The 16,653-nt window shown below is 46.4% G+C and overlaps 1 protein-coding gene across 1 annotated transcript in view; it reads right to left on the bottom strand.

Moving 5' to 3' along the window:
- LOC124716672 overlaps window positions 1-16,653 on the bottom strand; it is a 380,414-nt gene that overhangs the window by 165,996 nt on the left and 197,765 nt on the right. The gene's annotated exons all lie outside the window — the stretch shown is intronic.

A 16,653-nucleotide genomic window follows, 5' to 3' on the forward strand; every position in this document is an offset into this window, starting at 1 on the left:
CGGATGCGACCATCATGATGCTGTAAACAGAACCTGGATTCATCCGAAAAAATGACGTTTAGCCATTCGTGCACCCAGGTTCGGCGTCGAGTACACCATCGCAGGCGCTCCTGTCTGTGATGCAGCGTCGAGGGTAACCGAAGCCATGGTCTCGGTGCTGATAGTCCATGCTGCTGCAAACGTCGTCGAACTGTTCGTGCAGATGGTTGTTGTCTTGCAAACGTCCCCACCTGTTGACGCAGGGATCGAGACGTGGCTGCACGATCCGTTACAGCCATGCGGATAAGATGCCTGTCATATCGACTGCTAGTGATACGAGGCCGTTGGGATTCAGCACGGCGTTCCATATCACCCTCCTGAACCCACCGATTCCATATTCTGGTAACAGTCATTGGATCTGATCAACGCGAGCAGCAGTATCGCGATACGATAACCCGCAATCGCGATAGGCTACAATCCGACCTTTATCAAAGTCGGAAACGTGATGGTACGCTTTTCTCCTCCTTACACGAGGCATCACAACAACGTTTCACCAGGCAACGCCGATCAACTGCTGTTTGTGTATGAGAAATCGGTTGGAAACTTTCCTCATGCCAGCACGTTGTAGGTGTCGCCACCGGCGCCAACCATGTGTGAATGTTCTGAAAAGCTAATCATTTGCATATCAGAGCATCTTCTTCCTGCCGATTAAATTTCGCGTCTGTAGCACGTCATTTTCGTGGTGTAGCAATTTCAATGGGCAGTAGTGTAATTTCACAAATCACCTTCATTATCATCGTCGTCATCTCCCAAGGATAAGATATTGAAGTCACCTGTTCAGGTCTGTGTCATCCACGCACCCATGCATCCACTGCGTACGCGGCCTACCTAGTTCTCTCTCTCTCTCTCTCTAGTCGGCCTACAGTTCATTATCTTTTTTTCGAAATCTCTTTTCTGTCATTCTATCAACATGATTCTTCCAGTTCGTTCTGTTCTCTTCCGTCTTCCCATTAACTGAAAAGACTTTCAAATCTGATCCAATGCTTATCTGATCCATTTTATTACAACCCCCTACTAATTTCACTTTCTAACTGTATATAGGATTTTTCGTTTCTTGTTAGTGTCCGTGATTCGGAACCATGTACAAGAGTAGGTACAGCCATAACTTTATAGAATTTTATTTGTATTTCCTTTCTTGTTTTTCTCTCCAAAGTTCTTCCAATTGTTCCACAAAACATCTTGGAACCTTCAAAGGACCCTCCGATTCTAATGCATTTATGGATGTGCAACGTTAGGGTACTTCTTACAATTAACTTTGATCCTGAACTTTTCATCCACCTTTCTCAAATGTTGAATGTGCCCTCCACCAGACGTACGACAAAAATGCAGACGTTACTCCAACTCGGTCCGTAGTTTTGCGAGAAAGTCAGGATTTACTGCATTCACCAGCTGTGCAGTGTCGTAGTCCATCCATAGTTGCCGGAAAGGAAGCAACGTAGAGGGATCCTCACCAAATTCTCCACACCCTCAGAACGTACAGCGAGATCAGGTGACTTTAGAAGTCGATGTTGCAACATCAGATCCGGATGCCCCTCATTGCCGATCCATCATTCAGTCAAGAGGTATATAACGGGCACATGCTCGCACAGTCGAGCTGCACGTTGAACGACTTGCAGGAGCAACAAAAATCTGATGTTTCAATATTTAATATTGTCGCAGCAGAAGCTGAGTAGCACGTGGTGTAGTGATTATGATATTAAACTGTTGTATGGAGGTTCGTGAGTTCAAAACTCACTTGGAATGTACAGTTTTAATTTATATATTCGGTTCGAGTAAATTCTAGAAGTATCCACAAATGTAAAGAATCGTTCTACTGAAATGTTCTGTAGCTGTATATGTACTGTGTGTGTTCTGGCCGGAGGGAGTTCGCTCCGAGGTCTTGTATGTAAAGTGCTGAATAAACCTTCGCTTAGTGAAGTTAGTGTCCGTCATTCATCTAATTACACGTTCTTCTACGTGACAATATAATTATTGACCGAATTTAAAAATTTGAAATGACGTGGCAATATTCGCCTTAGGAGGTACAATCTTACAAGATCTCTTCAACAAATTCCGGAACATTCGTAATTTCGCGCCAGTGGTGAGTCGGAGCGAAATGCGGTTAGCATCCCTGCACACGCCTGTGTTTAATGTGTAACTACCGGGAGTTTCATTTTTGTATATCTGTTAATTAATGTTCAGTGCCGTATTGAGTAGAACATTGTGTTGCACAATTTGCGAATTTACAGATGGCAGAGTTAGAGGAGCAACGCGTCTGCATTGAATTGTGCGGAAAACTCAAGAAAACCCTTACGGAGACACACAAAATGATGCAAGAAGCCTACGGTAATGAGTGCTTAAGCCATACTCGATGCTACGAATGGTTCACACGGTTTCAAAATGACTGGACGGAAGTTAGAGGTGACCCTCGTTCAGGACGCCCCTCGTCTACCGACGACGCTCATGTCAGGAACCTCAACGAAATTGCGCGTGCCAATCGATGACTGACTGTCCGAAACACTGCAGAAGAACGTAAGATTTCAGTTGGATCATATCATGAAATGCGGTCACAGCAACTTGGAATGCATCGTGTTGCCGCCAAGTTCGCCCCATGGCTCATGAGCCAAGACCAGAAAGACCTTTGCGTCGCAATCTGCGAAGAGCTTTTGGATCGCGCAAATGAGGTGTTCCTGAAGAGAATCACAACTGGTGATGAGACGTCGATCCACGGTTATTATGTTGACACCAAAGTTCAATCTTCTCAATGTGTTGGGAGAGGTTCTCCTAGACCAAAAGACGCTCGTCAGGTCAGATCGAATGTCAAACCCACGCTGATGGTTTTCGTTGTCTTTGAAGGATTAGTTCAATTATGGCGAGACAATTAATGACTCCTGCATCACGATAATGGACCCGCAGATTTATGCTTCTTGGTGCGTCATTATAGTACAAAAAAAAAATATGAAACCACTGTGCTGCCTCAAGCTCCATACTCTTCAAACGTGGCCACCTGCGGACTTTTTTTTATTTCCACGATCCAGCAAGAGGCGTGCCAAGACTGCTTCAGGAACGGGAAACGGTGTTGGGAGCGGTGTGTCAATTGCGGCGGCGAATATTTCGTAGGGGACCATGCACAGTAAGTAACAGGTAAGCGCAGAAAAATTTTGTGGACGACGTTCGGAAATTTTGGACAGACCTTGTATGTCAAATGTTCAACACGGTAAGTCAAGTATTTATGTTGGAAAGTGTTTACATGTCTGGATGTAGTGTAACTCGCTGCACTCAAATTATCCATACTATATTAATGCAGTATGAAAGCACTTGGTGCCTTCCAACATACTTTACACATAATTTCAAACCCTTGGAAACTTTTTTTTCACTCACACTCGCCACAAAATAATGAAGAGAGTTAATTGCTTACCATACTTTCGCTACTCATGTAGTAAAACATCAGCAGCAGACATCACGTTTTAATTACCGGTACTTCTTTAGTACTGTGTTCTCAGCACATTTTTCAGGCAGTATCCACACATACCGCGGATTATGCCGGAATAATTGTGTCATTATATGACACTTACTTCAGGAGGTATGACGTCATCAACATTGAGATGCTTTTTATACATGGGAGTTCAGTTCTTTGAAAATTCTAGATGGGCGTTACTGATTGTTAAGAAATGCTCTTATGTTTAGGCGCCACTGCGGTGGAGCTCCGCCCTGTTGGAAAGCGTAATTTTCGACATATTGTTGCAACTGTGGAAGAAAGTAGACCTCAAACACGTCCAGGTGCGCGATTCCTGCAACAGTCTTCTTCATCGGCGGTGTAAATATTCTCTGGGGAGATATCGCAAAACATGAAATTTTGCAGACTGTCTCGTGTGCGTCAATGGTGTGAGGCTGCTATGTTCTCTATGTTATTACGTTTCCACTTTTGCACTCAACACGTCGCTCTTTACATAACGAAACAGACGGATGTAGCCGTAATTTCCGAGGTACCCCCAAGGACGTGTGATAGGATCGTTATTGTTCACAGTGTATATGAATGATATAGTAGAAAGAGTCGAAAGCTCTTTAACGCTGTTCGCAGATACCCGGCCGTTGTGGCCGAGCGGTACTATGCTCTTCAGTCTGGAACCGCGCGACCACTACGGTCGCAGGTTCGAATCCTGCCTCGGACATGGATGTGGGTGATGTCCTTAGGTTAGTTAGGCTTAAGTAGTTCTAAGTTCTAGGGGACTGATGACCACAGCAGTGAAGTCCCATAGTGCTCAGAGCCATTTGAACCATTTCTACATGAATATAGCAAAGCCAAAAGACAGTAACGATTCTAATAAGGACCTGCAGACCATTGACGACTGGTGCAGGCTTTGGCAGTTGTTGCTGACCGTAAATAAATGTAACATATTGCGCATACACAGGAAAAGAAATTCACTACTTTACAACTGCACTATTGATGACAAACTGCTGGAAAAGCTACCTCCATAAAGTATCTAGGAGCAACCATCCAGACCGACCCTAAGTGGAATCAACACATAAAACGAATAGTAGGAAAAGCAGACGACAGATTGAGATTCATAGGAAGAATCTCAAGGATATGCAACTCTTCCACGGAGGAAGTGGCTTATAAGACAATTATTCGACCGATCGATATTGGATCTTTCAGGTAGGACTAATAGAAGGGATAGAGGAGATACAACGAAGAGTGGCACGTTTCGTCACGGGATAGTTTAGTCGGTGAGAGGGCGTTAGAGAGATGTTCAACAGACTCCAGTGGCGGATGCTAGAAGACAAGAGTTGTACATCACAGAGAGGTTTGCTATTGAAATTTCGAGAGAGCTCTTCCCCCAGAATAGTCTGACAAAATATTACTTCTTCCCACACGAAATCAACATGACGAAATTCGAGAAATTCGAGCTAATGCAGTGGCTTACCGACAATCATTCTTCTCAAGCGCCATTAATGATTGCAAGAGGGAAAGGATGAAAGGAGGTGGGGGTGGGGGGCGTCTAGTTGTACCAGAAGTACCCCACTACGTGAAAAATAGTTTCTCCAACAGCCGCGTCCAGAATGAATTCGCAAAACTCTACACGTTTTTTTAATCGCCGATGCGAAGGGCTGCTTGGTTTGAAACACAAACTTCCCGCCAATCACCCCAGATACGCACAAGAGGAATGGCTTCCGTTTCCTCAGACACTCAGGCATCTCCGTAGCATTAACTCGTCACTCATTTCAGGTGGGAGCAGCCGTTGTGTGGATGACTTGTGGCTTTCTTCTCTGGAAGGGAAGGCGATCTGCAGAACGAAGACTGCTTTGTTGCAGCTCTCCGTGGCAGTCTATTCTGTGCAATCCACTTCACCTTTATGTTGCTATTGTACCCTCCATCCACTTGAAACCTGCCTACTGTGCTCAATATTTGGTTAGCCTCTACAATTTTCACCCCCTTCCCCACACTTCACTCCATTACAAATTATTTCTTGGTGTCCCAAAATTCATTCCATTAACCAAATTCTTATTGTAGCCAAGTTATTCCATAAATTTCTGTTCTCGCCCATTCGATCGATTCACTCTACCTCAGTGACTTAGCGATAAGCATTAAGGGGTCACACGATAGACGCAAAGCTCTCGGGTTCGATCCCAGCTTGATCCGATGATTTTTATCTGTCACATACTTCCTTTTCCTCTGGATATATATGTCGCTGCGAAAAATGCAGAGATGCACCGTAGCTCGGAATTCAAGTCAACATGCAAGTCCAACTGGAACTGGCGGTATGTCTCAGTTCAAAGATTCGGTCTAGAAGACAACTGTGGTGTTCAATTGATTCAACTACACGTATGTCCTCATTAGTAATCCGATCTATCTATCGAATCTTCAGCGTCATTCCGTAACACATAGCACCACATATCGAAAGCTACCGCCTTTTCTTGTCTGTACTGTTGCTCGTCCACGTTTCGCTGCCATATTAAAATATACTCCAGATAAATACTTTAAGAAAATTCTTCCTAACATTTAAATTAATTTCAGCGTCCTACCCACTGCAGCTTCTCGTGTTTGGCACTAAGTGTCCACGGCTGGACCACTTCCCATCAAAACTTCCCATTCTATGGTGACGAAGCTCAGAAGTAACTTTAAGCCTCCGTGAGTGAAGCGTTCTGAGGAGCGAGATAAAGCATGACGCTCACAAACAGAGTTACGCCGCACCTCACTTTTGGAAGGAGTTCCCAAGGAGCGAGTTAAGGCCTGATGTTCTCGAGCTGCAGTAAGTCTCGCCACACGATCTTCGCTGGATCCTTGAGACCGCAAAGTCCTTTCGCTGTGCTGGTGTATTCAGAAAGGCTCGACCATTTGCTAGAAATTTTTTGTTTGTAAAAAGGAACGACGTCAAAATGTAATGAGTAAGGACTCAAATTACAAAGCAAATAAATTCATTTATCCTAGCAAAGAATATACACTCCTGGAAATTGAAATAAGAACACCGTGAATTCATTGTCCCAGGAAGGGGAAACTTTATTGACACATTCCTGGGGTCAGATACATCACATGATCACACTGACAGGACCACAGGCACATAGACACAGGCAACAGAGCATGCACAATGTCGGCACTAGTACAGTGTATATCCACCTTTCGCAGCAATGCAGGCTGCTATTCTCCCATGGAGACGATCGTAGAGATGCTGGATGTAGTCCTGTGGAACGGCTTGCCATGCCATTTCCACCTGGCGCCTCAGTTGGACCAGCGTTCGTGCTGGACGTGCAGACCGCGTGAGACGACGCTTCATCCAGTCCCAAACATGCTCAATGGGGGACATATCCGGAGATCTTGCTGGCCAGGGTAGTTGACGTACACCTTCTAGAGCACGTTGGGTGGCACGGGATACATGCGGACGTGCATTGTCCTGTTGGAACAGCAAGTTCCCTTGCCGGTCTAGGAATGGTAGAACGATGGGTTCGATGACGGTTTGGATGTACCGTGCACTATTCAGTGTCCCCTCGACGATCACCAGTGGTGTACGGCCAGTGTAGCAGATCGCTCCCCACACCATGATGCCGGGTGTTGGCCCTGTGTGCCTCGGTCGTATGCAGTCCTGATTGTGGCGCTCACCTGCACGGCGCCAAACACGCATACGACCATCATTGGCACCAAGGCAGAAGCGACTCTCATCGCTGAAGACGACACGTCTCCATTCGTCCCTCCATTCACGCCTGTCGCGACACCACTGGAGGCGGGCTGCACGATGTTGGGGCGTGAGCGGAAGACGGCCTAACGGTGTGCGGGACCGTAGCCCAGCTTCATGGAGACGGTTGCGAATGGTCCTCGCCGATACCCCAGGAGCAACAGTGTCCCTAATTTGCTGGGAAGTGGCGGTGCGGTCCCCTGCGGCACTGCGTAGGATCCTATGGTCTTGGCGTGCATCCGTGCGTCGCTGCGGTCCGGTCCCAGGTCGACGGGCACGTGCACCTTCCGCCGACCACTGGCGACAACATCGATGTACTGTGGAGACCTCACGCCCCACGTGTTGAGCAATTCAGCGGTACGTCCACCCGGCCTCCCGCATGCCCACTATACGCCCTCGCTCAAAGTCCGTCAACTGCACATACGGTTCACGTCCACGCTGTCGCGGCATGCTACCAATGTTAAAGACTGCGATGGAGCTCCGTATGCCACGGCAAACTGGCTGACACTGACGGCGGCGGTGCACAAATGCTGCGCAGCTAGCGCCATTCGACGGCCAACACCGCGGTTCCTGGTGTGTCCGCTGTGCCGTGCGTGTGATCATTGCTTGTACAGCCCTCTCGCAGTGTCCGGAGCAAGTATGGTGGGTCTGACACACCGGTGTCAATGTGTTCTTTTTTCCATTTCCAGGAGTGTAAATACAAACAACTGAAAGAATCAAATCAGTAGGTTTTTAATACATAAAGCGAAATCAGTAAATCAACACATCCCGTTCTACCGTATCTTCCTTCGTCGTAGGCGTTGTCCTTGTTGCCATGAGGCAGCGTTATACCAAGTGGAAAGGCGCGTCGATCTTAGAGCATGAGATATGGTAACCTTAAGTCACTGACAACACACAACGGTCACGGTAGCACCTGATTCCAGAATAGCTGCTGTAGTTAGGATCTACGAACTACCCCCTCTTAACCAGGTCCCCAAAACTTAACTCGTAAGGAGATCCCTTCGAAGCAAATTGTCATAAAAATCATCTATAAAGGATTCGTACAATGATAAGAAATGTTACAGTTTATGGAATAATAACAGATACGACCAAACTGTCTTGTTTCTTCTGTTTTATTTAACGTAACTTCGTTCACAGTTTTATTTTGCATTCACCACTCATTCACACCCTGATGTGGAGTATATGCGAGCGCCTGAACCCTAACTCCCAAGTTCCATCGAAACCCTTTGATCAACAGTTTTGGTCGCTCGATACCACCAGTCAATGATAATTATACAGTATTTTGTTATTGACTCTTCTAGTTTAGCCACCGCCCTCCACGAATGTTTCTCAGGCGTAAGATGATTACACACTTTTCTCTCCGATCGGCTATTATGAAGAGCTCGCGTAAAACGTTAATTTTTTTCTCCTTTTCATAAATTGGAGCCCGCTCTCCGCGATACAATTAAAAAAAAACGGTCTGAATACCTAGTCCCTCGTGAGATGCGTATAGATTTATCCCGGAATTGATCGCCCTGTAGGTGTACTCAATTTAACGACCACATTTCGCTATCCGCGATATCGTGTAACTAATTGTCCTTTTGTTACTCTGATTGTATACCGTAATTATTTAAAACTCGCCCCTAAATTTTTTCACAATGCACAATTAGCACTTCCTTACTTGATTATTTCTAATAGTAAACGAAAAAATGACGCCGTATCATCGGCTTCGTCGATATAAAGCAAAACACCTCAATATGCCCAATTTTACCTCTTCTTATAGGATCAGCTACCTTACTGAATTTACTACATATTATTTCCAATAACACTAAACAGGTATCGCCGTTATATTTTAATTGTATTCAAAAGCATGTTATTATTATTATGACCGACCAAATCGTAACAAATCGCACGGCGTGCATTTTTAACGATAGCTTTACACTCGCCCAGCCTTTAGTCACGCAATATTATGTACAAAAATACAGACAGGACCGAAAGATCGATCTCTCTACCGTAACAAATAGAGTCAAATAAGCTACTCAAGTTCCGTTACATCTACCTTGACTCGTATTGTTACACCGTCCAAGTAAATTCAGTGTTTGTTTGTATTCGTAAAGATAAGGCTCAGGCGTTTGCTTCTACCATCGACGTAAACTTCTGAAAATACTTCTGTCGCTGAGTTAAAGAAAAAAAGAAAGAACTTTCCTGGGAAAGAAGTCAAATGCCTCTGAGCACTATGGGACTTAACTTCTGAGGTCTTGTCCCCTAGAACGTAGAACTACTTAAACCTAACTAACCTAAGGACATCACACCCACCCACGCCCGTGGAATGATTCGAACCTGCGACAGTAGTGGTGGCGCGATTCCAGACTGTAGCGCCTAGAACCGCTCGGCCACCCCGGCCGGCAAAGAAGTCAAATATAAATAAAATGTATCGGAAGAGGTAAAACAATGTCGTTACGCTTTTAATACACAAAGCTAAATCAGTAAATCTGTATATCCTAGCCAAGTAAATTTGCTGTTTGTTTTCATAAAGGTAAGTTTGCTGTACTTAATTCTGTCGCTGAAGTAAACTTCCGAAAATACATGTGTCACAGAGGTCAGAAACACTAACTACGCCATCTATTTGTTGTTTTGTGTACTACTAAACTAACAGCGGCATCTGTTGTTCCTTCGGTGAACTACTCCATGATGATTTAACTTTCGAACCACTAACACAAGCTGAGCAAACTATTTCAGATAAATTCGTCTAACAGCTGTGGAGATTAGTATTCAAATAGACAAACAGATGACACGACCATTTTTGAGTTTTACTGTTAAAATAGATGCGGTCAATTAATAACTGGTCCGTAATTACGAGACACGTTAGTCTGAACCTAGTGTTAGTAATCTTTGTCTGTTTAAGTGTTTCATAATGGGTATTTCGTTGCGGCGTCCAAAACCATGGATTACGTATCCTGCTGCGAGAGAGATATTCTGTAATTAGCTTCGCATGCTAGCAGAATTACATAAAAAAGTGATTTGCAACTTTTTCTTCGTAATTACAATTTGTCGTGCAACAGTTAGTATGCATAGAAAAATTATATTTTTACACTAATTAAAATTATTCATTGAGCTAAATAATTAAACTAGAGGACACCACAAGGATACATGGAGATTTTCAGAGTATTGTCGAATTTCCTCGCGACGGTGTAAGTCCTCGGTCTTACACAGAAAAGTGCAAAGACATGAAAGAAACTTTAGTTCGCCAGTTTGTCGTTTCTGTAAATGATATCGTGTGTCCTTATAACTTGTGTACTTAGTGACATTTGTAGGAGATGTTACGAAACCAGCCAGTGCTCAAGGATTTAATTGCAAGCTCGCCAAGCAGGTTAGCGAATGGAATGATGGGTGTGACTTGAATGTGAGATCCTGTCATTGTAACAGTAAATAAGAGTATTTTCTATGTATTATAGGGGTCGCTTGTCGTATCTAATACAATCAAAACGTCATATGTAAACCTGAAGGTTCTATTGCACTTCGTAGAAACTCTAATGAAGACTTATTGGTACTTGTCAGTTAATTGGAACCGCAAATGGTGTCATGATGAAATAGGGCAGCAAGAGAATGTTGGAATATTGGCGCAGGGGTCTGAAGGACGTTTGCTGACTGCAGCAGCCAGTGGGTAAATGGGAAACCGTGCCGTTTCAGGTAACGTTACAGGCAAGAAAGTTTTCCCATAGCCGTCTCACTGCTTTGTTTCCATCACCATAAGTACTCACCAAGCAGTGGTAGCATGGCAACAGCTGGGAATTCTACGTTCTGCGTTCATAATGTGAAAGGCGACGTGCGGAAGCTAAATGTGGAGCGTTACTCTCACCGAGCAGCAGTTAGCGAGGGACACAGCCAGCTCTGGTACCAGTTTCTGGACACTCACCAAAGTTGCTGTCTCTTGAGATCGAGATCAAATGGTTCAAATGGCTCTGAGCACTATGGAACTCAACATCTTAGGTCATAAGTCCCCTAGAACTTAGAACTACTTAAACCTAACTAACCTAAGGACATCACACACATCCATGCCCGAAGCAGGATTCGAACCTGCGACCGTAGCAGTCCCGCGGTTCCGGACTGCAGCGCCAGAACCGCTCGGCCACAGCGACCGGCCAGATCGAGATCAGATTGGCGACAGAGAGCGATGGGCTTGATTTGGGTTGCTATTACACTACTGGCCATTAAAATTGCTACACCAACAAGAAATGCAGATGGTAAACGGGTATTCATTGCACATATATATTATACTAGAACTGACATGTGATTACATTTTCACTCAAGTTCGGTGCATAGATCCTGATAAATCAGTACCCAGAACAACCACCTCTGGCCGTAATAACGGCCTTGATACGCCTGGGCACTGAGTCAAACACAGCTTGGATGCCGTGTACAGGTAAAGCTGCCCATGTAACTTCAACACAATACCACAGTTCACCAGGAGTAGTGACGGGCGTATTGCGACGAGCCAGTTGCTCGGTGACCACTGACCAGACGTTTTCAATTGGTGAGGGATCTGGAGAATGTGCTGGCCAGGGCAGCAGTCGAACATTTTCTGTATCCAGAAAGACCCATACAGGACCTTCAACATGCGATCGTGCATTATCCTGCTGAAATATAGGGTTTCTCAGGGATCGAATGAAGGGTAGAGCCGCGGGTCGTAACACATCTGAAATGTAACGTCCACTGTTCAAAGTGCCGTCAATGCGAACAAGAGGTGACCGAGACATGTTACCAATGGCACCCCATAGCATCACTCCGGGTGATACGCCAATATGGCGATGACGAATACACGCCAATATGGCGATGACGAATACACGCTTCCAATGTGCGTTTACCCCTATGTCGCCAAACACTGATGCGACCATCATGATGCTGTAAACAGAACCTGGATTCATGCGAAAAAATGACGTTTTACCATTCGTGCTCCCAGGTTCGTCGTTGAGTACACTATCGCAGGCGGTCCTGTCTGTGATGCAGCGTCAAGGGTAACCGCAGCCATGGTGTCCGAGCTGATAGTCCATGCTACTGCAAACGTCGTCCAACTGTTCGTGCAGATGGTTGTTGTCTTGCAAACGTCCCCATCTGTTGACTCAGGGGTCGAGACGTGGCTGCACGATCCGTTACAGCCATGCAGATAAGATGCCTGTCATATCGACTGCTAGTGATTCGAGGCCGTTGGGATCCAGCACGGCGTTCCGTATTACCTTCCTGAATCCACCGATTCCATATTCTGCTAACAGTGATTGCATCTCTTCCAACGCGAGCAGCAGTGTCGCGATACGATAAACCGCAATCGCGATAGGCTATAATCCGACTTTTATCGAAGTCGGAAACGTGATGGTACGCTTTTCTCCTCCTTACACGAGGCATCACAACAACGTTTCACCAGGCAACGCCCGTCAACTGCTGTTTGTGTATGAGAAATCGGTTGGAAACTTTCCTCACGTCAGCACGTTGTAGGTGTCGCCACCGGCGCCAACCATGTGTGAATGCTCTGAAAAGGTAATCATTTACATATCACAGTATCTTCTTCCTGCTGGTTAAATTTCGCGTTTGTAGCACGTCATCTTCGTGTTGTAGCAATTTTAATGGCCAGTAGTGTACTTCAGGAATGTTACTGTCTATAAATCACTATTTCACGACAGGGTGCAGTTACGCCCACACAAACAATCAGCGTCGTGGAAGTATACCTCTAGCTGACGCAGTACACAATGGTGTAAAATTTGTTCGTGTCCTTCCGCATTCATCGTCTTCTTAAGACCAACAACCACGAAAAACGCACAAATAGTATAATAACATGATGGCAGGTAACGTTCTCGGGGCATTCGTCAAACCCAAACCCTTAGATCGCTTTGGCACAGGGTATAGCGTGATTCGTCACCACAACTGACTCCTTTCCAGTCACCCAATGTCCAGTGGCATCGCTTTTATACCATTCAAGCGCCGCTTACCATTCAGCACAGAAATGTGTGGCTAGTGACAAGCTGCTTGACCACTGTACCCCATTCTTTCTGTCTGCGTACAGTCACTGTGCTGGCTGGAGAGCTAGCAGAACTTTGGAACTCCTGAGTCATTCCCTCCACTGATTTAATGCCATTTCTCCCAGCCACGCTCCGGAACAGCCGACAGTCTCTGTCCGTCAGCACACGAGGTGTGCCAGGTCTTGGTTCTACTGTGGTCGTTCTTCGTCTTGGGCAGCTTTAGAAGAACTGAAGTGTTCCCGAAGAATTTGTTACTCAGGTGACAACCAATAACTAGTCCAAGCTCGAAGTCAGTGAGCTCTCCTCATCGATCCATGCCGCTGTCACGACTTCTGTACTGACAACACAATACTCCCCACCTCCCTTTATACTGGCGGGTTCGGATTACATAGGCAGTCCGTACATTTTTAATCTGCTACTGCTATACGAGCTGTCCGTCAGCTACCTCCACAAACTGACAATGACCAGGTGTTTCAGGAATGGTTAAAACTTCCTCAACAAGACATCTGGTCAATGTGTGCTTCCATGTCATCAACGACTGCTATGGTGTACTCTTGCCCACGGGGTTGGTAACTTATACTGATAATAATCATGAATATCAGATCGGAATGGAATGAAATCGTAATCATTTTAGACCCGTTATATGGTCAACGTCTCCACAATGACTGTTATACATCGGACTGGTCTTCTACGGTGGCACCCTTTCCGTTTCAGCGGCTATATTTATGCCGACTGCGGGTGGCCAGCTGAGGCGCCGGAGGAGGTGCGAGTGAAACTGAAGCCGTGCGATGCCTTCGCTTTCGTCTGCTCTGCGGACCAGCCAGACAGTCGCGCGCCCTCATTACGGCCAGTACTTTGCGCTAATGGCGTGAAAGTGCATCATACCCGCCACCAGGGCTCAATTATTTTCAAATCGCAGTGTCACTGCTGAGAAAGTGCTCCAACGTCTACCTGATCCGAGTAGAAAGACAATAAAACAAAGGAAAGAAATACCAACCTGTCAAATTTGTCAGAAAAGTAAGTAATAACAATGATTTCGTGAGGCCCAATAACTGGCTGCAAGTCTTTCGGCTGGACGACTCATTGTCGACTTGTGAGTCCCCAATTTGCCACAGTTATACTCCAAGACGAAAAAAGAAACACCTACATTCATGCTCTTAAATTAACGATAATAGCAGAACGTGGTGGCACTACAAAAAACTAATAGCATAGGCACATATGGAACACACCCGACAATGATCTGTAAGTCCACGGTAATTATGATAAGTTGAGAAAACCGTCCCGAAACACATGTGCTACAAAACGCCGCTGTTTCCTGCGCATGTACACCGACATCAATATGGGATATGATCACCGTGCACACGTACACAGCCCGCACATCGGGTTGGCATACTCTGGATCAGGTGTTCGAGCAGCTGCTGGGGTATAGCCTCCCATTCTTGCACCAGTGCCTGTCGGAGCTCCTGAAGTGTCGTAGGGATTTGAAGACGTGCAGCGATACGTCGACCGAGAGCATCCCAGACGTGCTCGATGGGGCTTAGGTCTGGAGAACAGGCAGGCCACTCCATTCACCTGATACCTTCTGTTTCAAGGTACTCCTCCACGATGGCAGCTCGTTGAGGCTGTGCGTTATCATCCATAAGGAGGAAGGAGGGACCTACTGAACCCCTGAAAGCCGGCCGAAGTGGCCGTGCGGTTAAAGGCGCTGCAGTCTGGAACCGCAAGACCGCTACGGTCGCAGGTTCGAATCCTGCCTCGGGCATGGATGTTTGTGATGTCCTTAGGTTAGTTAGGTTTAACTAGTTCTAAGTTCTAGGGGACTAATGACCTCAGCAGTTGAGTCCCATAGTGCTCAGAGCCATTTTTTTGAACCCCTGAAAAGGTAGGCATACTGGTGCAAAATGACGTCCCGATACACCTGACCTGTTACAGTTCCTCTGTCATAACATGCAGGGGTGTTCGTGCACCAATCATAACCCCACCCCACACCATCAAACCACAACTTCCATACAGGTCCCTTTCAAGGACCTTAAGGGGTTGGTATCTGGTTCCTGGTTCACTCCAGATGAAAACCCGGCGAGCATCACTGTTCAGACTGTACCTGGACTCGTCCGTGAACATAGGCTGGGACAACTGTTCCTATGACCATGAATTATGTTCTTGACACCAGGCTTTACGGTCTCTCCTGTGACCAGGGGACAGTGGAATGCACCTTACAGGCCTCCGGGCGAATAAACCATGTCTGTTCAGTCGCCTGAGACAACTGTTCGAGTGGCTGCGGTAAGGTCCCGAGCAAGGCTACCCGAGTACTCCGTGGCCGCCTGCGGGCACTGATGGTGATATATCGGTCTCCTTGTGGTGTTGTACACTGTGGACGTCCCGTACTGTAGCGCCTGGACACGTTTCCTGTGTACTGGAATCGTTGCCCTAATCTTAAGATCACACTTTGTGGCACACGGAGGGCCCGTGCTGCGACCTGCTGTGTTTGACCAGCCTCCAGTCGCCCTAGTATTCTACCTCTCATAACGTCATCAATATGTGTTCTTTGAGCCATTTACAACACACAGTCACCATTAGCACGTCTGAAAACGTCTGCACACTTACCCGCTGCACCGTACTCTGACATGCACCAACACACCTCTGCGTATGTGGACTGCTGCCATCGCTACCGTGCGACGATCGCAGGTCAGTTGCACCGCATGGTCATACCCCGAGGTGATTTAAACCCGCAAACCGCCCACCAGAGCGTTGTTTCATCATGTATCAGCATTATCCTTAATTTATGAGCATGGGTGTAGAAGGATTCATCCGAATGGGACGGACATTGGCAGATGTGATGCACATGTACGAACAAGCAAATGATTTCAGAAGAATTGGATGATTTATTCGAAAGAAAGAGCTTCACGAATTGACCATGTCAATTACGCCTTGGTACACCTCTGGTCCTTACTCAAGCAGTTTTTCGGCTCGGCCTTCATTGCGAAAGTTGCTGGATGTCCTCCTGAGGAAATTCCCTCTGTGTCTGGGCTGACATTATCTTGCTGAAACGTAATCCCAGGATGGCTTGCCTTGACAGGCAAAAAACAGAGCGGGGAATATCGTCGACGTACCGTCTCGCTGTAAGAGTGCCATGGATGCCAACCAAATGGGTCCTACTTTGAGCGCACAGCGTCACTCATGGCTGTCGGCGTGGCGGGCGACAGTCACGTTGGTATCCCAATGCTGTCCGAGGCGTTTCCAGGCGGGTCTTTGGCCACAACCCCGTTGACTGGGGCAGAGTTGTCTTCAGCGATGAGTCCCTCTTCGAACTGAGCCCCATCCACCAGCAAAGGTGTGTCTGGAGATGCGCCGGACAGCGCGATATCCAACTGGCTCTCGCGCGTCATACGGCCCAACGACCAAGAATAATCGTCTGGGGTGCCATCTTATTTTATAGCAGCAACCCTTTGGTTGTCATCTGCGCTCTCACAGCACAG

This window comes from Schistocerca piceifrons, chromosome 9, assembly GCF_021461385.2.
Source record: "Schistocerca piceifrons isolate TAMUIC-IGC-003096 chromosome 9, iqSchPice1.1, whole genome shotgun sequence".
Lineage (NCBI taxonomy): Eukaryota > Metazoa > Arthropoda > Insecta > Orthoptera > Acrididae > Schistocerca > Schistocerca piceifrons.